Consider the following 25,026-nt stretch of genomic DNA (forward strand, 5'->3'; position numbering starts at 1 on the left):
AAGAAAGCCTAAATGATTTCATGGAAAAAAAAAAAGCTAAATTATGAGAAAAATTATTCCTTTCAAACTGCTTCAGGAAATAAGCTTATCTTTCTCAGAGCAGATTTTGCAAGTTAGCAGCTGAGCGTCAAGTATTTCTGTCATCACTGCAGTGGTTTTGGGGAAAACGCCTGTGTCAAATTATGACATTAATTCTACTTTGCAACCATTGTTCATAATTGCAGCCTTCCTTCTGGAGCAGAAGCCTTGGTTTTGTAGCCAAGAAGAGTGATAAAAGCCCGTATTTGCTGCAGGAAATACATGACATTGAAAAATTTGATGCATTCAGTAGCTTTGCTGAATCCAAGCATTGCAGTATGATAGACAACGGATAGATCTCAAAATCCTTCAGAAAGGGAGAATGAAATAAAAAGTGGGAGAGATGAAGCTGTGCATACACATGCCCAAGCCCTACAGGCAGTGGGGAACACAACCTGAAAGAGCGCCCATCACTGATACATAGGGTGCATTTATCAGATCTCAGGAGGTTTCAGAAGCATCACAAAAATATGACAAAGATGATAATGGAAAATATCAGATCCCAGGGTATAGGCAAGCACAGTGTCTGTGTGCATATCCTCCATGGTTTTATTTACAGAAGGTTTTGGGGAACAGATCAACTTCTGTGAGAAATGGTTTTGGTGGACCAGGTTCTACCTGGGACCGACCACAGATGGATGACCCAATTTCTCCCAGCCTCATTTTGGTGACTACTTCTCCACAGAAGCACCATGTATTTCAATAGCGTAAACGGACTCTAGTATGAAAGTTAATGGTATATGTGATCCTTTATCCTTATTTTTATCCTTATTCTGTAATTGTTGATGTTAAACACTGGTCAGCTTGAACTACAGCCAGTCCTATAAGTTCTGTAAGTCTTTCCACATCGAGTTTGGGCTGTTACAAGATAGAACACCGACAGCTCAAACCATGGATAAAGTACATTTTTTGTTGTTGTTCTGAGTGATTTCTGTCCCATGGAGGGTTGGCACAGAAAAGAGAATGAGAGACATAGACTAAAAAGAAATATTTTGTACAGCAAACGAATGTAGAAACATGGAGTGAGCCAGACCCATAGCACACTTGAACAAATATAACGCTATTGACCAAGTCAGGGTGAGGCAGATTTGCACCATCTGCCCTGGAAACTCCATCAGAAGTCCTGGGGGTTTCCAGAAGTAACTTAACCTCACCTTGACAACAAGGCCACTCAGCATGTCCTAAATTGCATCTAAAGGCCAGCATAATTTTCATGTGCTCCTCGGTACGAGCTTGTTCCTGATTATAGGCAGGAGAATTGAATTATTGTGATGTTAGTAGAAGATGGATGGAAATGGATAGGGGAAATTCTACCAACGGGAATCGTACTAATGGCAGGGAAGCATCAGCTGGTGTGTTTAATGCATCTTCCCTGTTTAATGAGGCTGGAAGTAATAGGGAGCAAGATCAAATTCAAATAATAACATTTTGAGAGGTAATGTTGTTATCAGTGAATTCTAAAATGGCACAGTGTTGTTAAGATAATCCAAAAACATAAGATGCAATTCTTCATATCATAATTCATTTGATAGTTTAATTTGAATGCCAGCAATTACAGGCTCTTACTGCTCATCAGTTACAATAATATGCAGATCCTGTGCAAGTTTCTGGTGGACAGAACGCACCTCCAACCACTTTACCATGAACAGAAATGAAACTAAGAGTTTATGTTGCTTTGTTTTTCTTCTCTAATGTAAAAGATAAGAACAAATGATAAGAATAAGATAAAGACCCAGTATGGATGTGAAGTCAGGACATAGTCACCCTAGCTGTGAACCACCTCCCTAACAGACATAAATAACAATGAAATCACTATTTAAATCTTAGTTTGGTACATCACTGAGAGTACTACTAATAACCTACTGAGGGGGACCGGTGAAATGTCTAAAGACAGCTCTAGGTAAAGACACGTGGATTTCCATGACCAAATACAGTCTTCTCAGTGTTCACAAAGACTTTCACTGGCAATAACCATCCTGCATATATTTGCAAGTCACAGAGAGCCAACCAACACATAAGACATCTCAGGTAGCCCATCAGGAGTGTAGATTCACAACTCTGCTTTTGCACCATTCTAGCAGTTCAGCTTTACGTAACAAAAATGAAGCCAAGAACCATCAAAACAAACATGAGCAGTGATCGTGGCTCAATAGACACATTCATGTAACTTCATTATGTGCATCCAAACCCTAAAAATTTAAAAGTGATTCTAGAGAATAGCCCAGAGGAAGGCAGCAGCCAATAAACAGTCTTCGCAAAGCTTTTCTGGTGCTGTAGTATAGCACTCAAGTTTACCCATCACAAAAAGAGTTCTCTTCAAAGCATGAATGAATGAATTTTGAGGAGCATCCCCATGAGCTCAGAGCTATTTAACCATCTATTACATACCAGTGAAAGTCCATCAGCCTCCAAGGAGCCTCTGCTTCATAAAGGAAGATGCCTATGTGAGTTTCACTTGCACTCACAAATTAAAGCCAGAGAGTCCAGAAACAAGAAGTTGATGAACCCTGTCCCTGCTCAGGTGCATCATCCTCTAGCAAAAAGAAATAAGCCAATCCTTTGGATCTCTTTAAAGAGTCCTGAGTGGTGAGGGGCTAGCCCGAGATCATTAATACCTGGTGTTGGCTATTTGCTCCTCTGAAGATCAATTAGCTTTCATCAAGCACAGCTGATCAGGCTGTTCAAGGACAAAACACTGCTCTATACGCTCCAGCTGCAACAAATTGCTTGGTAAGAAGAGGCAGTAGTCAGCCTACGTGGGGAAGACTCCAGGGATAACTAACTGATAGGCCCTTTTAGAGGAGAAGTCTTTCCAGTTTAAGTTCGGTGGTAAAGGATGGAGTTTCACAGCAGTCAAATCTAACAACTCCCTGAAGCTAAATTCAATGTCATTCTTCCCACCTTCTCCCCTCTGGTCATTACACTGGATCTAGCATCTCGTTCTCACTGCACGGATATAGTGCTGGGGACATTACAGCCCTGCCTCATCTGTTGGGCAGCAGAAGCAACAGCAGACTCGAGGGATTCTCCCATGAGATGTAGGTACAGTGGCCCAGGGCAGAAGGAGAGAAACGAGCTGGTCTCGCTCCAAGTGCACGTTTCTTGGCAGGTTTAAAAAACAGCTGAGGGATCTGCAAAGTGAAATCTGATCTGGAAGCACGCACAGAGACAAAATTAACAGGGTATCCCATGATGTCATTTTGAGCAACCACTTTCCTGGCTGAGACAGAGGCAGACAATTCCACGAGTCCAAGTCTGCACATGAATCCTCGCTGAGGCATCTGCTGTTATTCCAACTCTCTTATCCTTCCCTTTATTACAGCAGTTCTGCCCAGGTCCTATAAACATCCAGGCGGCAATCAATGAGGTGTGAATATTTAGCTTATAGAGCAGCTCAAGCATGAAGGATATGCATTAAAAGAGATTGGGAAAGCAGCAGTGGAAAATTATTTCCAGCCTTACTGTCACTGCATTGCTGCTGTTTTGGATGCTTCTAAACTGTATCGATGCACCCAATTAGAAAAGACATCTATGGGTGCTGAACTGAAGACCCACCAGACGTGCTGCACTGGGCATGAACCCATGTGCTTGGAAAGAAGAAATGATGTATACCTCCAGACTTCCCTCAGAGCATTTGGAAGGGCTTCACGTATCCCCAGCAGTTTGGAAACTTACAGCTTAAGTGCTCTGCCCAGCCAGGACCTGGAGGTTGAGATGGCCATGGAGGCATCTGCAATAGGAAGCGAGATGTGCCAGGCAGACCCCAGTCCTGTGTGCCCTCCATCGTGGTGCTCAGCCAGCACAACACATTCCTCACCCCAACTGTTACATTACATTACTTTCACTTTCAGAGCATTGTGTCCACACAGTGACCACTCACCAAGAGCTCTTCATGGCCAACGTGAACCTCTAAACTGTGTTTGATCATTGCCTGGAAAAACTCTGCTTGACCTGAACAAAAGAAAAGACCAAACAACACTGTGACAATTAAGCAATATAGATAGTTGTGGCCTTTATGGCAAGTGATTTAGTATGTCTTACGTCTCTACTGCTCTTTCCCTACCCAAAATGCTGGTTTGCTCTGTACTTCATGGGAGGAGGTGTTCTTGGTAGACACAATGTCCTTTTCCATACAAATGCAATCACTGGGACATGTCTAGCATATCAAGAGTTGGCAAGAGTCAAAGCTGTACTGAATAGCATGCTTACTATTAAACAGCAAGGACAGACAAGTTCCAGTTCTTGAGCCCATGCCTTGTTTTGATTTATTTTACAAGTATTTGCTAGAAGTCACTGCTAACAAAAGACTTTACACTTCATTATGTGAATAGTACTAGTGAATTCCCTAGAGTTTCTTAAGGGGTATAAAGCAAAAGATGTCAACAAATGTCAAAGAAATACTTTGCTCATGGTGGTTTATTGCTGTGTTTTTTCTTCATTATTTTTTTCTTTCAGGCTGTTTGAAATTAGAGGGAAAAAAAAAAAAAGGAAAAGAAAAGAAAAAAGAACACAATTTGAAATATTGCCATGTTTTGTGAAGATGTAGAAGAGATTATATGTCGTGTTTTACTACTAGAGGCATCACTTGTGGGAGACATCTCCACCCCTCTCTCTCAGTAGTAGATCAGCTCTACTAACAAGGTTAAAAACAAGGTCAGGCTGGATGGGGCTCTGAGCACCTTGGCTGAGCCATAGATGTCCCTGTTCATTGCAGGAGAGTTGGACCAGACGGACTTTAAAGATCCCTTCCAATTCAAACAATTCTACAGTTCTGTGAAAAACGATAGTAGGAATGATAAACAATATTGGCAGCCACGAATGGAATCTGCATTTCAAAAGGAGGGGATTCATCCCAAGCAGTTTTAGACACCAAAATCTAGCATCTTCTCTACATTCATTGTCCAGTGATCCTCCACGAATGAGAAAGTTCCTTCAGAAAGTGATTCATGCCATCTTTGTTGCACACCAGTCTTAGGCCAGAATGAAACTCCCTCTAGAGCCCTGATCTCTCTGTATTGACTTCAGAGGGAGGCCAAAGAGCCGCTGTTCATTAGATGGCCCGCTTTTAGGCAGCGGCAATTAGTGGAGAAAAATCCCACCCATGGAGACCAACCGGCAGATTCCTTCTCCGGAGTCAGTCACCACTTCTGTTGAGCCTTCTTCCCCTGCCACGCTGCAGTCACGAACATAACCCAGCATCCCAGCTGGAGGCAGCTCCTTGCTGGAAAGCTACAGAATAGCAGGCGACGGGGGGTTGGCATGCGGATGTGAAGCCTGCAGTGCCATGAGATCACCCAAGAGGCAAAGCAGGGTCACGTCCTGGATGGTCTGAACCATCCAAAATCTGAATCTAGCATTTTCCATTGGTCTCTTTGCTGAGCGTGCAGTCTATGAAGGAAGGAGGGAAACGGGAATAACCTCAATCACCCCACACAGCCCAGCTCTAACCTCATAGGAGAAACTAGAAGGGATTCCCAAAGAGGAGAGCATCCTTTAAATGGGGAATCCTGCTCAGAAATGCTGAGAGACAAGGACAGGGGAGGAGGAATGAAATGAAAGCATGACCTTGTCTGCATCTAGAAGTAAACGTGTGCTTTTCTTGGCCATAGCTGCTCTTGAGCCATCTGCGCCCTGACAAGGAATCTCTTTAACCTTAGGGACAGTGTATCCCCAGGGAGTGGCTTTATGATATTCAGGCTGTATGTGCATCTGCTTTTCCTCCCATCAAGGAGCCTTTATGCCCTCCTGGGCTGGAGAAGGTGGGGAGGTTATCCCGTTTTGAAGTAACAAGCCTCGTTTGACATACTGCTGGTTTCAACTTACTTAGGACTGTAGACAATTACACAGGCTCTTTGCAAACCACTCCTGCAACCTCTCACTCGTGGCAGTAGAGGTCCATCTCTGTTGGCAGCCTGAACACATTCTGTTCCCCTATCTTCAGAGCTGAACACTTCCAAAGTAAAGTCAGACCTGGGTGGAAGCATGCCTCCTCGAGCCAAAGAATGAGCCAGTCAGTTTGGGGCAGACAAAGTCCTTCTATAGGAACAGGCTTCATTTTTCTGGCAAAAATTATTGCAGCACTTCATCACCCCTCACCTTTGGAAAGGCAGTAAACATGACTGTGCAAATGGCAGAGGGCAAAGGAGAAAAGAGGCAAAGATCTTTGGCATCTTGGAGGTGGCTGTGAGCTCTGGGAGGACTCAGAAGTGTCTGCTGGTTGAGGAACAGATGGTTGGCTTTACTGAAATATAGTTTATATTCACAGGCAGCAACACATGCATGTACATACACACATATGTGTTTTCACACCTGAACAAAAACCTTTGGCATATTACACTTTTCATCCCATTAAGACAAGATAAACCTGGAGAATATGCCCAGAGAAAACATTTGCAGAAATATCTGGTCTGTAAAAGTGGACATCAGGGAAAGGTATCCATGTTGACAAAAGCACTGTCCACAAAGACCCCAATTTTCCACTAAAAATGTCTGACTGATTCTGACTGTGAGCCCATGGCTGAGTACACGAGGAGCACCATCGCCTTCACTGAGCACAATGTCAAAGATGGGAAAAACCTTAACAGTGCAGGATCTAACAGATGGATCCATGAAGGGAGATGGAGATGTGGGAATGTCCCATCAGTGCAAGAACTGTTTGGTTCTTCTGCAGACACAAGCCACGTGCCTTTATTTGCTTACCAAGCCAAGGGTGCAGTTGTGCAAAATGGAATAGCTCCAAGCAGGCAGCCTGTAGGCAGGCTGTGCTCGTGTCGTTGGTTATCACATCAATCCCACCTCCTGTTGGAGGTCTTATTGTCTTCTCATTGCCAAATTCAAGCATAGTATCAGAGAAGTTCGGCAGACACACAGCTATGGGAAGCTGGTGGAGCCTGACTAGGATCAATACTGCAATCCCTTGCAACAGAAATGCTGTAGCTTTTCTTTAGCTTCAAGTCTAGACCTTTTCTATTTTTGCTGTGCTGTTTTAAGGGGGGAAAAAAACACAACACAGTGTAATAGACAAGGGGTGGCTATGCTGTCCCATTTGTGTTTATTACATCCTGGCCAGCAGCCAAAAGCACAAAAGTGTCTGATCTCAAAATAACCCTTTGCTTGCCCCTACTTTATTTTTTATGGCCACTGAACACCGAGCAGATGACTTTATTGATCTGAACACAGTGGTGGCCAAATAGAGACAGCAATTAACTGAGCAAAGCCTTGTGGAAAACAGGCAAACCAATCAGGCTTGGGATGACAGAACTGAGACAAAAGGCAACGTGGTGCTCTGCGGAAGATCACACCATGCTGAAAACAGAAGACCCCTCTCAGGTCACATAGTTGTCCTGACATGATGGATAATTGTGGAGAAACAATTCAATCACAGCTAACTCAAATCTGCAACAGGAAAAGGATTTACACTAAGAAGGCAGAAGCAAGCTCCAGGAGTGTGAGGAAGTGGAAGATAAATTTAGACGTCACTTAATGAAATTTAAACACTGTTCAGTGGAAGGTGAACTTGGATTTTGATGGTTTGATGGTTGAACTTGATGATCTTAGTGGTCTTTTCCAACTGTAATGATCCTATGACACATTGAAGGCTTTTGCTCAATGCGCTTCTTTCGTAGTGAAGGTAAAAAAACCCATTAGGAGCATGGAAATGTGAGCTGTGGGTGTCATTCCTCACACACTCTGAGTCCCTTTTTAGATATTGCTTCTGGAAAAGAGGTGTTCAGAAATGAGAATTCGTCCCCTGAAATCAAGAGTTCCTGCATCGCACAATCCGGTGCTGGACTCACTGAGCAAAGTCTCCGGTTTATATTCTGCAGCAACTTGGATTATTTATCAACCATTTGTTAATTTTCTAACCAGAGATGACAGATAGAAAGTCTTGATTATCTGCTGTTCTCTGTTTGTTCAAAGAGGATGAAGAAATGTGCCTGCCGCTACCACGGTCCGTTTTCCATTCCCTCTGCAAAAACACAAATAATTACACAAGGCAGAGAATCAAATCCAGCACAGCCTGCTCTGCCTTTGCTCTGTAACCGAGCTCCCTCTGGCCGTGCTTTACGTACAGTAATTCACACAGGTAGGTTTCCTAAAGGGATTCGTGTCTCCGCTGGAAAGTTCCTTGTGGCACCCAACCCCGAATGTGTATCTGCTGGATGGTTGAAATCTGCTGACGAGAGCAGAGAAGTCTGGAAACGCCAGGTAAAAGAGATGGCAAGGAGAGAAAGAGGGGGAGCACGAAATATAGAGACAAGTCTTCCTTTCACACCCAATGCAAAGTAAACCACAGGAACAAAACCAGAGGTTTTCAACGTGCATTTAAAAAAAACTACCAAAAAAGTGAAAACCCAGAGAATGTCAAGGAACCAAGGAAAGGGTAAAGGAGGAGAAGAAGCAGTGTGGGAACTGCTCCGTCTCTTCCTGAACACTGGGGGATTCAGAAAGAGCCGAAACCACAGCAAAGAGCCAAAGATGAGGAAAGCCACAAGCACGTTCTGAGCACGGCCAGCTCCACTCGAAGCAGATTAGCAGCGCCGATAGATAATTGCAGAGTGAAATGCCTGCCATGTGCCACAAGACTCAAGCTTCCCACTGGGGCCTTTCCCAGAAAAAAAAAATGCAAACAAGATGGGCATGCATAGTTATAGCTCGCTGAGCAGGGAAAGGAAGAGAGCTGAGTTGGACCTCGGAACCCTGCTAAGCCAAGAGGAAGACCTGTCTACACTAAGAGAGATCATCTGCTGAATGACACTGAAAAAGAAAGGGCTGGGAGGAAAGAGCAAGAAGCTGCAAGGAATAAGACTTCAGCAGAATTTGTGCCAAAATATGACAGTATGGGGGTGAGTGAAGGTCTTTCCACCAAGAAAAGCAGAACTAGAGGAACTCAGTCCTCACTGTTGTGCCTGGTGAAAGCCGAAGGTGATTAAGCATCAACAGTAATAAGATGTTTCTTCAGTTTTAGTACTAATCATCTGTTTACTTCTCCTTAAACTTTCGCTTTCAGAGACTTCAGGAAGTAAACAAAATTATTGCAGCTTGCTTAGCCTCTGGAGTTGATTAAAATGTCCTTTAAAGAGTCCAAAGAGGAATCTTAGTTAAAAAATGCGTTGAGCTGGGGAAATGCATAAGCAGCAATCCTAGATGAAGACCACAATGGACTTCCATGAGATGTCATGCAGGCTTGGGATCTCGTTTTGAACAATTTCCTCAAAGAAGAAACTTTCCCAGGCCCATCACTGGCTCATATCAGCCTCCCAGGGATAATTAGGACCGAGAGGTGTAGGCAGGAAGGATGGTGAGCTCTGCAGTGATGTCTTTCTCAGCAGTTCAACTCCTACATTTATATCACCTCCAGGTGCCAGATGGCTCTTGAAGGCTGGAAGGACCTTCTGCAGTGAAATATTTGCAGCACTGAGTGTTCAGGGTCTGCTCTGGAGTGCTCAGTTCCCAGATGCGGTGGAGTCTCTATGGGACCTTGGCATTGGCTACAAAATTAACTGAATTTCCTTTCTGCAAAAGGAGATGCTTGGCTGCCAGCCTCATCAAGGGCTGCCCCAAAGGTGGGGCAGACCTCATTCATTTTGAAGTCTTTACACCAGGCAACTACTAAATGAAACAAATGCCAAAAGTGTTGCAAGTTAACACTTCATAGGATTCAAATGATAATAACTTCAGGTTCTCACCATAAATATTTAAACAGCTTTGCCAAATTTCTCTACTTAATAACAACAGGACTGAAATCGTTGATGGCCCATATATAGAGTTCATGACCTCATTGCTGGAGGTCTCAAGGAATGGCTCACAGAGGTCTCACCCTGCCTTGAGGTCAGAAGTTGGCTCAGAGAACTGCTGAACGTCCCTCCCAGCTGTTTTCTGCAAGTCTACAAAGGATTCATACAACATCCCTTCAGACCCCCTTTTTCCTAAGGAAAAACTGAATTCTGCCTGAACCAACTCCTGTGCTGGCAGCATTCATAGCAAGTGTTATATCTCAGTAAGAGAATAGAAGAATGTGACTGAGTCGATGTTTGTAGGGGGCAGGTTTTGGTTTTCTCCATTAAAATCCTCCTAGAGGCTCTGCAGACGAAACTCTTTGGCAACAGCAGCATGCTCTATTTAAAACATGTGCCAGCCCACCAAAAGCTAACTTTGCTCACTGAGCTTTTACTGTTACTTTCTTTTATTTTTGTTCTGTTTACATTTCCTGTTGCAGTTCCAAGCTTTATGAGGTGAAGGAATGACAGAGCAGCGATGTTTTAATTGCATCCCTCTCATTACTTTCCTCTGTTTGTCTCTTTTTGTTTTACTTGTCTCCAGACACTGAACATTCTGTATGCCTGCTGTAACTGAAAAAAGAGAGAGAGAGAGAGAGAACCAAGAGATAGAATTTATTGGAAAAAAAAAAAAAACGATCTTAAAACCCATTTAGACAAAGTCTGTAAAATAAGCTGGGGTAGATAATGGAAATTACTTTCAGATTTGCCACAAAACGAAGTCATACGGAAGCTAGGAAAGCTGTCAAGAATGCATGATGCACAACCTAACACCATTAATTACACCTCTGAGTAATGAGGGAGTTGTACTCTCTCACGGGCAGACATGCAGCACTGGCAGGAGCTCGGGCTCCCCTACCATTGGGGTGGTCGGTCAGGGGCAGCATTAGACTGATCAGGATGGATCCACCAGACAGGGCAGGACTCACCTCAAGGAGACAAGGGGTGGCCTCATCCTTTCTTCTGACAGAGCCTTGTGCCATGGACGGTAAGCCAGCTGTGGTCTTAGAAAGCACCAAGCTGTGCAAGAGTAACCCAACCTTGGAGAAATTTCTTCTTGCTTATCCTCAGTGCCAATGCTGGGCATAAAGCAAGGGGATAGAGTCATGCAATCATCACAGAATGGTGTGAGTTGGAAAGGACCTCAAAGATCACCCAGCTCCAACCCCTCTGCTGTGGGCTGGTTGACCCCCACCAGCTCAGGCTGCCCAGGGCTCCATCCAGCCTGGCCTCAATCACCTTCAGGGATGGGCGTCCACAGCTTCTCTGGGCAGCCTGTGCCAGAGCCTCATCAGAATAGGTGAGCTGGTTTAATTTCAAGATCCTTGAGACACCCAAGTGCCTTCTAGCCCCATATCTGCAAGCCAGTGTCATACAGGCAATATTTTCCTAGATTAGGTCAAAGGCTTTGCAGAAGATGGTAAGGCCATTTGATGCCAGGGGAGCGTTCTGAGATCTTCAGCAGGAAGGGTTATAAAAAAGCAGAAAATAGGCTTGTTATGACTTAAGGAACACAAAAATACCTTCTGCTTAAAACAAGAGGATCTTCAATAAACCCAAGCCTTCCTTCCAGAAACTAATTTCAGTCTTGATCCAGGAACAAAGAGACTGAGAACAAAAAGGAATCAATATTTATCTCACAGGCCACAAAGAGAGAATGCAGTGCATTTTGATTACTTTTTAAGTGCAACCGTAATGAGTCAGGGCTCTGAGCTGTCCTGAGACCATCAGCATCAAGCTGCCTTCTTTCAGTGGAAAAATTCCACCTACAACAAACGCTCTGCTGCAGCCCTGGCACCTGGGGACCAAAGCAGAAACAAACAGGACCACGGAACAAAAGCCAGGAGGGTAGCAATGGTGTGGATCAATGAGAGAGGACAGCAGGAGCCTGCAAAGGGTCGCAGAGCCAAAGAGGGGCCTTCAGCCATGGGGAGGGTGGGGTTAGTTGGGAAACTGGGGATGGCATAGAAGCAGGCAGCTCTGTCCTGGCTCCTGATGGCAACGTGCACAGGAATACAGCAGGGGCATTATTCCGACTGGAAAAGAGAGAAAGAGAGAGAGGGAGAAATAAAAATAACCGTGTTTGCTTTCCATGACACTCTTAAAATGAGTAACGCCAGTCATTTCTTATTCTAAGTGCAGGGTGTTGTTGTCTGTGGTGTAATACTTCCATACCACAGTGCACTGACTCCTGTTTTATTAGGAGCCACCACATACCAACAGTCTCCATAGGATATTACAGATAGGTATTTTTTAAAAGGTACCCTGTGTGAAAAGCAAGTTTTCTTGGCTGAACACTGAAAAATCAGGAAATGCTGTGGCCTTGGTTATTATTACTGCTCCTGAAGCAGCGGGGCCACAAGCCTCAGTCTTACCTTTATCTATCCAGCTTGAGAGGGTCTTGAGAGTCACTTTGGTCTTGTGGAAGGAAGAATCAGCAGCCCAGGAGAGACTATGGCTGTAGCACTGGGCATTGCCATGCTCAGCCCACCCTACATGCAGATGTCTTGTAAAGCATGATTCAGAACAACAGCCGTGCTCCCACCTCACTGCACCATCTGCAAACCCCACCACAAAGACCAGGCCAGTGCTGCTTTCTACCAGGTGGGGTCAGATACATTCCACCTCCCTTCAAGCATCTTCTAATGGCGCCAGCTTATGGCATTGGTCACACTCAAGAGTGTGGGAAGGGTCACAAAAGCAGGAGGTGAACCATCTTCTCCATCACCCACAGAGAGGACCTGCAGGATGATCAACCAAAGCTGAAAGACGTGAAGCCACTCAACCAGGCATTGCAACAAGAAAAAAAAAAAACAAAAAACAAATTCCAGGATATTCCAGGATATTAAAGTAGGAACATGCCAGAACTCAGGTCTCCAGAAGTTGAAGTTAGGGGACCTGATGGAACAATATAGGCTATAACAGTGTTTCTCAGAGTGATATCTTTTCTCCGGCCATTGAGGAAATCAGCCTTTCTTTGTCACTATCTGTGTGCATTTCTGCCATAACTGTCCAATCCACAGTCCAGTTACAGAATCATCTGAGTTGGAGTTGGAGGGGACCCTTGAAGGCCATATAGTCCAACTCTCCTGCAATGAACAGGGACACCCACAGCTTGATCTGGGGGCTCAGAGCCCCATCCAGCCTGATCTTGTGTGTCTCCAAGGATGGGTCATCCAGCAGTTCCAGAACAAGGCTGATAGTCAAAAAATATCAGATTCCTGTAACACTTCTGAAGACAAGTGGCCAGCTCTGGGAAAAAGAAAATTACAGCCCTCTGGAAGGAAAGTCTGCCATGAGGCTTAGCCCTGATTAAACACCACAGAACAGAGATGTTAAACACACCCTTGAAATCTGTAACAAGCCAGGCAGCTTGGCTCTTGCAGTGGGATGAGAAAAATAAAGACAAAAGACAAAAGCAAATGCCATACAGAAACATCTGTAGCTAAGACTAAAAGAGAGTTCTGGCACCAGCAGTGAGCACTTTTGACCAAGATGCCAACACATAGGCAGGAAAGTGGAGAGAAAAGGCTGCGACAGCCCACACAGCATTGCATGGGGATGAACTCATCAGCCTGCTATAGCATCCATATCTCTGGTTGCATGATCTTTCTGGAGCACCACATATGCCACCCGGTGCAGCTCTTCTGCTGGAGCCACTGCAAATAGTGGGATAATGGGGGCATCAGGGACCAATCCATGGCCATGCAAGGGACAAGGAGGGACGTGGAGGTGATGGCTTTAAATTGTGCCAGGGGAGGTTGTGGTTGGATATTAGTGAAAATTTCTTCTGCAAAAGAGTTGTACTGCGTTGGCACAGCTGCCCAGGGAGGTGGTGGAGTCACCATCCCTGGAGGTGTTCAAGAACCATGGAAATGTGGCACTGAGGAACATGGTCGGTGGGCATGGTGGGGATGAGTTGGACTTGATGACCTTAGTGGTCTTCTACAACCTTAATGATTCTACTGTTCTGTGAGATAGGGTCCAGAGGGATGCCCAACCCACCCTCAGAAACATGGATGTCCAAGTTTAGGGTGAGTTGCCACAAGAGGAGGTCTAGAGACAGACAGCCTCATCATGAGGACCTCCATGCTGAGGGATGTGTGAGCATTGCTCCTCCCCTCCCACGATAACCACATCAACTGCAGCGCATGGGATGCCCAATATCTGGCAGATCCTTTGCTCTCCCGAGTCGGTCCCTCCTCTCCTATCCAGAGTGTACAAACAGCCATAGGACCCAGCACCCTCAGGTGTGGGGCAAAATGAGTTCACACGTGTGACTTCATGGGAAAGCCACCAACTTCACAAAAGTCACGTGGAGCTAAATCAAATGTCATAAGGAGGAAACTGCTAAGTGGATAACCTAATCAGATAAGAACGTGTCAGTGCTGTGCAGACGTAACAGTGAGAGGGAAATTGGGTCTGTGGAAAGGCGCCCCAGAAATTATTTAGGGCAAACCACATGTGGGGCTGTGAGTAGAATCACAGAATCATAGAATCATTTGAGTTGGAAGGGGCATCTAAAGGCCACCTGGTCCAGCTCTCTGCAATGAACAGGGACACCCACAGCTCCATTTGGTTCTCACGTCCCCGTACAGCCTGACCTGGAGTGTCTCCAGGGATGGGGCACCACCACCTCTCTGGAGCAGAGTAGCAGACTTCATTAAAAAAAAGTCTGTAAGGAAGCAGAAAACACTTTCATTGAAACATCAGCATTCAACGGGTCAGCCACAGCAAAGCCAGTTTGGGACTGGTGGCTCTTCCCAGATTTGCTTCTTGCAGGTGCTCAAGGGAAGGAGAGGAAGGATGCTTGGGGTTTGTTCAGGATGGCTGCTTCAATCAAACCCACCTGTGATGCTCTGACTCGGTCCAGTTCCCCTGGATACACCAAGATCAAAGTCACTTCAGAAGCAGCTGGGGTGAATTTTGGCAATTTTGACTGATTCTTGTTTTAATATCCCTCTTCTAGTAGAGCAGAGCTGCCTTAGAGCTCCTGACACATCTCAGACATCATCTCTTGTCCAAAGAGTTTGTCCCAAAATATACCCAAATCCCTATGAACTGGGGGGAAATCTCATTATTTGTTTTCTGGAGCTTGTTTGGTTTTATTTGTTTGTTTGTTTGTTTGTTTGTTTGTTTGCTTCTACCAATCTTGGGGACAAGGCTGCAGTAAACAATCCAGATCAGTTAATTACAGTCCAGCTCCCTATATAACAGGCAGGTATTTGGGCAGGAGGTCTCTCAAAGCCATCTCTGCATTTTTCAGATTTCTGGGGTCACCCAGCATCCTCAGGCTGTGGGTTCTTTATATGCAGAGCATCACAAGACCATGGCTCACTCCATCCGTGAGAGGATCAGAGAGGTTTGAGAAGGAATAACCAGGACAAGTGTGCATTTCATGTTCATCAGTGCTGAGCTCAGCCCTGGGCTCTTTGTCAGAGCTGTCTGCAATAACATCCATGGACTGACACATCCCTGAATTTGGCCGACTATTGTTCTTTATCCCAGTGGGACCCAAAGAGATCTATTGATGTATGGTCTGGCTTCACCCCTGCAGATGAAGACCTACAATGGGAGCCTTTTTCCTCTCCCTGTGTACTGAACAGAAAGAGAAAGGCATCTCCAGGTCAAGGCCATGTCTCTCTGCATCTCCTTTACTGGTAGGGCTGACACTGGTGGAAAGGGCTCAGTCAATGTCATCATTTCAGCTTCTACTCTCTGAGAGATCTGAGATCTTTTGTAGGGAAGAACACAGATATTCTTTATTAAATTTCTTCCATCATTAAATTTCTTCCATCCTTTGTTACCTCAGCTCTGTGGCACGGTAACTCCACTCCACGACTCTCACTGTGTCCTGGGGTTTTCTTCTGAAACTTATCTCTTCTGAATGGCAACAGAAAAACTCACTCTGGTCTTGTGCCAGAGCTTTTGCTCTGAGATTATAACTGCAAGGTGCATTCACACTGCCTTCTTTTGAAGGTAAACCTATAAATCAAGGGTGGAACACTCAGTGATGAGCACTAGCTTGCTCAAATCATTTGTGAATCATATACTTTGACCGATGGGGGCTTTGCAATGAGACACAGTGTTCCTCGTCCTTTTGGGTTTGGGATATTGCCAAATCTCATGCTGAGAACATCAAGGAGTTCACACATATTGCAGAGAAGGCCAAGAAAGGATAGACCTGGCTGAGAAAGTTCTACATGAGCAAAAGGTATCTGATGTTTTAGACACTCTTTCATGTGTGAGACAGTGACAGAAAATGTCTTTAATAGCAGTGAAAACCAGAAAGATCCAAATTGTGCACAGAAAAATGGCAAGCGTAATTCAATCAGTGGAACAACTTCACTAAGGAAACAGATTCTCCATCTAAGAAGATTTATCCTGCAGATGAAAGAGGGTGCAATAATCTCCCATCACTCCCATCCAGTCAGCACCACATGTCATGGCATATGGTCCTTCTTGTATGACTGGAGACCGGTTGCAGAATGATTCATGTGCTATCCGAAACACGGCCTTGCTTACATTATAAAAATCAGGACCAGATGCTTTTCTCAATATATACTGTGGCCCAGCTCCAAGTTGTAGAGTTGAAAGTGATAGCAGCACAGAATAACTCAGGTTGGAAGGGACCTCAGGAGGACTCTTGACCAACCTCCTGTTGGAAGCAGGTTTGGTTCCAAGCTCAGACCAGGTTGCTCACCATGTTGCACAGTTGGGTCAAGAAGACCTCCAGGAATGGCTGAGTCTTGAAAACCTCCATAGACTAGGCAGCTTCTCTTGGCAACCTGTCTCAGTGTTTGACTGATAGATAGAAAACTGTAGGGTGAAGCAAGTGTTCTAAGTTTGGTTCTAAGGCACCTTGCTGGCAGCAGGGAAGCTTCCTAGGCAGTAGTGCAGGTTGTGGCTCCTCATTAGTCACAGTGTTTGCTAGCAGGTTATCTGCTGCTTGTGTGGTACCTTTCTGATCTTAGACTAAACCCTCATATTCCTCCATTACTCCGATAGCATAGCAGATCCACTGCTAAAAACACCACCTGTATTTCCAGGTTGAGAAATTACTGGGAGAAGTAATTTCTTTAATTAGAGAGAATGTTATAACAAGCCTCCAAGCACATAATACCTTTATCAGGTCTGACAAAAAGTCCAAGTCTAAAGGATATATAGGTGATAAAGTACTGCTTCTACTGCTTCTTGCTTGACCTAATTATTTTAATGATGTGGAAAGCAAGAGGAAATAAAGCAGCAAATCTGGAGTGGAAATGAGTGTTAGCAGGCAGACAGTTGGCAGTTCATTCACCTTGGGGGCAGCTACTCCATCAAATTCAGAGATTAGTACAAACCATATCCTTTGCACATTTACCCTCAGTCACCCATCACTCCCAAAATCTTATTTGCACTCATTTCTGCAATAAGAGGTTAAGGAAACTCAGTCATTTGTGTCAGAGCTTCTTTCAAAGCCATTTGTGACTCTGGACAATATTATTATTACCTACATCTGTCTCATATCCCCAAACAGGAGGCACAGTTTGGAGTAAAACATCTTAAATGTTATTGCACCTATAAAAATGCTATGGTGATTGCACTGCGATGTACAGCCACTTGTGTTCAGTGAAATATCATGCGCTGTCATAGTGCAGCCAGAGAGCAAGATTTATACAGCACCCATCAAAGGGAGGAGCGGTACACTGGAAAAGATTATGTGAGTCCAGTTCTCAGATATGGATAACAGGCTGCAGAGACACAAGCTGAACTCTCTGGCTACAGAAATGGGGTTTACTCAGGTTGGGACAGTCATACAAAACCCCCTTAAAATAGAAGGTAAAGGAGCAAGCAGGGACATGATGGCAGACCTTGGATATCCACTTCAGGGTGCAATGTGTTATACGCTCATCTCCACTGGTATATCAACCAGCCTCATCGACAAGGAGAGCATGGAGTGACCGGTTCAGAGGCTGATATATATCACGTAGACACTGTTTGGTCAGATGAACTCAGACTGGGATCCATCAGGAATCCAAAGAGCCTTTGAGACAGGAATTGATCCCTCTCCAAAACTAAATGCTAGAGATATACAAACACAAGGTGTCCTGCATTCTTTATTTTGTTTTTCCATGCAAGGAACTCCTCAAAATCATACCAGTGTTCAACTCACAAGTCCCAGACCAGCAAGGCATCCGGGAGTTACTACGGCCAGACCTGTGCTCCCAAACTCCTGCCAGCATTGCTTTGCTGGCACGATGTGGAAAGAAGTACACCCCAAAGAGGTCCATCAGTGTTGGGAATGCAATGACACTGGCTCTCTTTGTCTTCTTAGAAATCACAGAATCATAGAATGGGTTCATTTGGAAGAGATCTCCAGAGCTCATCTGGTCCAATGAAGGTGATATAGCATTGCTGACGTCTGTTTTTTCTTGACTGGGAGATTGTGAGCAGAATGGAGGACAATGGGTCCCGTTTTGCAGCTGAGAACCAGTAGGAAAACCACTTTTGTTTTGAATTGTCAGATTGCAGCCTGATTCTTCTGGGGCTGATTTTATTTAGTGGCAAAAGCACTGTATCCTGTTTGGCAAGAGTAAGTTACTGTATTCTCTATCGTAAAGGTGTTTCTCAAGTCTAGGAGAGGTTTAAGTAGCTATCTATCTATATGAAGGAGACAACTGTTGAGAAACTACAGAAGAATATGCACCCATCCCTCTCTTCTGCAGCAAACTCATAGGAACATAGAATTGTTAAGGTTGGAAGAGACCACTAAGATCAAAAAGTCAACCATGAACCCATCTCTACCATGCCAGCTAACCACGTCCCTCATTCCAAATCTACCCTTGAGTCACTTCATAAAAACCATCCTGAGAAACACAAAGATTAATAGCACTGTGATAAGAGCTGCTGGTGGTGAAGATACAGAGAAGACATAAAATCAGCTTAAATATCACTAATTCTTTCTGGTTCAAGGTAGTATTGCATAGCTCTACTTTCAGCTGGTTAGCCAGTGCAAAGCCACAAAGCCGGGGATCATAGAATCACAGAACCATATAATCATTTGAGTTGGAAGGGATCCTTAATGGCCATCTGGTTGAACTCCCCTGCAATGAACAGGGACACCTACAGCTCCATCAGGTGCTCATAGCCACATCTACCTTGACCTCGAATGTCTCTATGGATGGGGCACCCACCACCTCTCTGGGCAGACCTCAGGTGGTCCAGATCAATATTCTCTCTCCTCAAGACCACTTCATCCAGCCCCACTCACTCCTCCAAAGTCTACAAACTGCCAGGAGGAAGGAGCTGCAGGCAAGACTCGCAATGAAGAGCAAGAGAAAGGACTGATGCCCAAAGGCTCAGAGCGTTATTATTAGGGACAGATGTAGCATTTGACCCATCTTGCATGACCGTGCTCACAAATACCCCTTTTCATCCTGGCCTGGAAAGCAGTTCTAGAACCAGTCCATCTTCTCGGGGCCAGGACAGGCATCAAGCATTGGTATGAAGCACAAAGGTTTGCCAAGGCATGTGGGATTTGTGGGGAGCAGGCAGTGGAAAAGGAGATGAGATAGCTTTGCGCAAGAGGAAGAAGAATATCATTAAGAAATAAAGGGCCACCAATGGGAGCAGAGGGGAATGTTTAAAAAAAAAAAAAAAAAAAAAAAGGAGGGGAAAAAATAATCAAAAGGCCTAAACATCCCCGGTTTGGTTGAGAAACCCAGCATAAAGACAGCCTTTTTGGGCAAGAAAGACAAAGCGCTACCTCTTCTGGAATCCACGGATACAGACGTCTCTTTTTGGGAATTGTTTACACCTGGACACCAGGGAGCGGATTGAACAGCCAAAAAGGACTGAGGTAACTTTGAAAAAGTCTGCGCTGGGACTGTGGGTTTTGTTTTATATTATTTGTTTATTTAAATATTTTTTTCTTTCTTTTTTTTTTTTTTTTTTTTTTTAGATGAAGCAGCTAGTGTTTGAAGAGATTGAGCTTGGTGGGATCAAGGTACATTTTTAGGTTAGCGGTAGCGCTATTTATCATTTTTAAGGCAAATTTGATTACCCTGATGGGAATTCGTGTCTTCGGGGAAAGCTGCCCAGTTGTCATATTAATCATTGCCTTTAGTGTTTTCATTAGGGTTTTGGTTTTTGGTTTAGTACGGGATATTCATTTTTTCCCCCTTTTAATTTAGCTTTCGGTTGCCCCAGGGCTTTGGCCTGGTAACCTCTGCGGAGTGTTTTTCCTTCAGTCCCCTTCCAGCCTCTGAGTTCAATGAAGGCTGTTACTGCTGCTGCTAAAGATCTGCTGCTCCTTCCGCTGATGGGGAACTGATGTTCAAGGGATTCTTTCTTGGATGAAGAAGTCAAAGAATCTCAGAGCAAAAATGAACATTTGCTGTTTCAACTATGGTGTGTGTCACATTGATGTTCTTCCAAAGCCTTTACAGGACACTGTTGCTAGCATCTCCTATCATGGTAACACCTCAATATCTACACTACATTCCAGGAGTGCCTCGTGCTAGGTAAGAGAAATCTGTGTATTTCTTGCTCCAAGTTGCTCAGGTTCCTCTGAGGCACATGGAAATGGTTGTCTCGGTGAAGACTAAAAGGGGTCAAGATATTCTAGTCTGAACTTATGGACATTGAAAGTTTCCACCCAGCGACTCCTCCATCCAACACCAAACCCTCCTGGTGAACATATTCCATCTGTGGGGTGGTGTGCAATGGGACATTATCTATTATCCACCCCTGAGAGTCAGGTGTGCATTTCCTATCTGTGCTGTAGTACAGCCAGGAGGTGCTCATCCTGCTGAAGACTTGCTGTGTTCTGTTGTTGTTGAAAGGTCATGCTCTGCTCCAGCCCATGGAATTGGGTCATCCTCAAGCAACCCATCAGCAAGACACGTTCTCCCAGGCAAAGTGAGGCAGCTGTAGGAAAGTCATCCCAGCCTCCATGTTAGGCAATTGATCCCAGATACTCAAGCACCAGATGAGGGTGAAATGAATCCATGTAGGATCCTGTCTCTCTTTGCCCAGAAGCTTGTGAGCGTCTAGAATTACCTTGGAAATGCTATCTATATTTTAGACAGTGAAAGAAAGACAAAATCCCAAGTTAAACGAATTATGAGACACTCCTACAGTGTGCCGCTTGTAGAAAAGAGTGAGAGCTGAGCAGTGAGGAGGTTTAAGATAACAGATTTACAGCCAGAGCAGCAGTTTCATTGAAATCTGGGAATGCTGGAAAACATCACTGAGAAGTGCTGAAACAGATTGCTCCTATTTTGTCCATTTCGTTCCAGTGACGTTTAAATAATCCTTTTTGGTAAACAAAATGCATCTATCTACTGTATTATTTTGTTTCATTCAGCATTGACTTGCATTTTACAAGCTGCTGCTTTCAAAGCTACTTGACATTTCTCACATCGTATTTCACTTTATGACAAACTGTAATGCTGTGGCATTTTCAAAATAAAAGCACTCTGTATCACCAAAGGAAGCAATTCACCCATCTCATAACAGACCAGGTCAGCATTATCAAAATGAAACACTGAGACGGTCTGTGAGATCAGCATTTTGTAATTTCTTTCCTGCAAAGCTCTTCTTTGAACAGAATCAGTGATAAAAATGTTTAAATACCCAATAAATACAACATTCTCTTTCTCAGTGGGGGCTAATAAATAACTGATGGCAATTTAAGAGAGCGTAGGGCGATTCTCAACAGCACAGAGGAGGGGGGGAAAAGGTAAGAAAACTATCAAATGGTTTCAATTCCCATTAATACCCAAACTCAGGAGATATTTAAGAGGTGCTGTAGTCAGTAAGGGTCGATCCCTCTCCTGACTGCATGTCTGATGAGTTGGCAGTTGGACTAGATGATCGTAGCGGTCTTTTCCAACCTCAGCGACTGCGTGATTTTATAGTTTTAAGGTCTCCAAAAGGCCCATAAATATCACTCTCAGTGAATCAAAATACCAAATTGGAGCATTTAGATTGGGCCATGCCAGACTGGAGATCCCTGTGCTGGGAGTCCCGGTATCTCCAGTGAAATTGAAGTGCTGCAGAGAAACACATTGGCCTGAACTGGGAATGCATAAACCCCGGTGTTGAGCACGGATGAAGGCAAGGGAGAAGGGGACACCAAAGCCTCAGCCCTATTCAGTGCATCCCTGCCTGGCTTTCCCTATGGTTTATCATAGAATCAGAATGGTTCGGGTTGGAAGGGATCTCAAAGCTCATCCAGTGCCAAACCCTAAATCAGGCACCAGCTTAGGCTGCCCAGGGTCCCATCCAACCTGGCCTTGGACACCTCCAGGGATGGAGCATCCCTGCAGGGATGAATCAAACCTGAAGCTAAATGGAATCAACCTCTCTGGAGAAGCTGGATCTGCCATCATGACTGCAGAAGGAGCCAGGGGTAAGGAGGCTTCTTACTTGGGCATATTCAGTAAGTTGCTAGGGCCAAGCAAGGCAATGGGAAGGTGAACACCCAGCTGCAGCAGGAGGGGAAGAGAAGTGGCACCGCTTGAGCTGCTCCGTCCGTCTGCACTTCACCCCTACTCCCTGAAATGAGAACAGGAAAATAGTCAGTAAAGTTAACTAGTGGACGCATTTAAAAGAAATTAGAGGAAATGGACCCACATCCTGTGGAATTCACCCCTGCCAAAGTCTGCAAAGTCGAGTCCTGTGGCCAGATTTAGAAAGGGAGCAGATAATTTAATGGCCAATAACATAGCTGAGCTGCAATGCCAGTGCACGCCCCGCAGTCCACAATAGTGAGGGTTATGTTTCTGCTTTGAATAGCTGAAAGCGCCTCTGTGACACAGGGCAGGAATGCAGGAGGCATCCCCCTAAATGCCTGCGTTACATTTTCAGACATGCAAATATTAATAGCGCTACAAGTATAGAAACACGGGCACCCAGGAGACCCAGGGCTGGGAAGTCCATGCAAGGCATTAGCGAAGCAGGAATCTGTCACCCCAACTAAAGCTGCCTACAGTTAAGGTCGAAGCTCATTGTCTCATGCTTCCCATCTGTTCAACCCCCTTTCAAGGGAGGCAAATTAGGAGAACTTTTTACTTCTGTGTGTTGAAATTGTTCCTCCGTGCAACAAAGAGCCCAGGGGTAAACCTGTGACTGGTTGTGACACTTGAGTGGAAAGAGTTTGGGGTAATTGTTTCTACTTGCCAACCCAAGGGATGATAACCACTCTGCAGTCCAAGTGCTACAGTATCTGATGGTTTCTGTTAGGGAAATTTTATTCTTTTGAAAGAGTGGCAATGCAGTGGCACAGCTGCCCAGGTTGGTGGTGGGGTCACCATCCCTGGAGGTGCTCCAGAACCATGGAGATGTGGCACTGAGGGATGTGGTCAATGGGCATGGTGGGGTGGGTTGGGGTTGGACTTTGTGATCTTAGAGGTCTTTTCCAACCTTAATGATTCTATGATTCTATGACCCTATTCTGCCAGTGCCACATCTGGTTTCAGAGAACAGCTGGGCTGTAAAGCTCAGAGCAGGGCCATGAGGATGGTCCATGGCATGAAGAGGATCCCAAATGGGGAACAATTGCACAAGCTGGCCCTCCTTAGCTTGCAAAAGTGATGATTTACAGAAAACATAGAAATGTTTGCAAAAACAAAGCGCTACAGAAAGTGTGTCTACTCTTTGTCTCTTCCTTTAGGACAGGAAAACCTCTTCAGGATGGAGTGCTCAGTGTTGGACTTGCTCATTGCAGGGAAACTTCTGACTTCTATTGTCATAAGCACTGCGTTATTTCTTTTATCAGATTGCTCAAGCTGTGATCAAACTGTATCTACACAATGGGATACTGGAAAAGTCCAGAGATAACCAGAAAGAAAACCCAGTGAGGAGCTCAGTCAATCACAGCTGGGAATTTGCCCCGACGTGGGGCCCAGACGTTGTCTGCTTTGCCCAAAGACATGCAGGAGCATGAGACAGAAGCTGGGTCACCAGAACTATTCCTGATGGGTTTCCAGCAGAACCTCTGTGGCTCTTTCAGAATCCGGTCCACATTGGAGCAGGGAATGAGATTACCTAACCATGGAAAACTTTCCCATTCCTAGAAGCTAAGATCATATAAAATGATGCCGTTCAGAATGAGATCTCTTTGTTGCAAGATTTTCAACGAAGAGATTTGTTCTTTCAATTTTGGACCAGAGGCTTCTCATAAGATTCACTTCCACCTATATCTTGCATGAGGTTTACGTGCAGCTTAAGTGACCCACGTGTTTTAGACAAGCAGACACATTTCCACTATCAGTTGAGGACTAATTTGCATGTGCTGGCATGTTCCATGACAGATATCTGGGCTATTTTTATTACTTGAATGCTCATTAAAGTGAGATCAGAAATCGAAACGTCATCTGCTACTTGATACTGATTACTAACTCTCTTGACATATATTTTCCTCCTAATGTATTTCATATGGTTATGAAAAATTGCAATAAATCATTCATGGTGTTGTTTAATAAACTGAACAGGCTTTATTATTTTCACTTTTCCTAAAGGCCAAGGGAGTCCTTTCAGCAATTTCTCCAGTACTTTTTCCATGGTTCCCTTCCAAATTGATGACACTTTGCTGGTATCAAGATGTCCAGATGCCTTTTTTCCTACCAAGGATCTTCCCGGTGTGACTTCTTGCTCCACAGTGTTGGCGCATAAATGAACTCCAAAATTCCCCTGATTTTTACAGCTTACATGGTATTGTAATGTAGTATCTAATAAATCACACATCAGCTCATCCCGCATTTCTGCTTTCTAGAGTGCTTCATAGCTCAGGGGACCAACAATGGCAGCTCAGCAGCATCTGAAAAGATGCTGACAGGACTGCTCAGAGCCACATAGAGCTGGTTCCCAAAACAGACTGATGGGGAGCAAGGTGTGTGGTAAGTCTTCTGTCCTGATGGAGAGAAAATACCACAGGAACCATAGAATCATAGAAACATAGAATCATAGAATAATGGAATCACAGAATCATAGAATGGTCTGGGTTGAAAAGAACCACAACGCTCATCCAGTTCCAACCCCCTGCTATGTGCAGGGTTGCCAACCAGCAGACCAGGCTGCCCAGAGCCACATCCAGCCTGGCCTTGAATGCCTCCAGGGATGGGGCATCCACAACCTCCTTGGGCAAATGTGCACTGGAACTGTCATTCCGGCAGTACAGACA

Source organism: Gallus gallus, chromosome 2, assembly GCF_016699485.2.
Source record: "Gallus gallus isolate bGalGal1 chromosome 2, bGalGal1.mat.broiler.GRCg7b, whole genome shotgun sequence".
Taxonomy (NCBI): domain Eukaryota; kingdom Metazoa; phylum Chordata; class Aves; order Galliformes; family Phasianidae; genus Gallus; species Gallus gallus.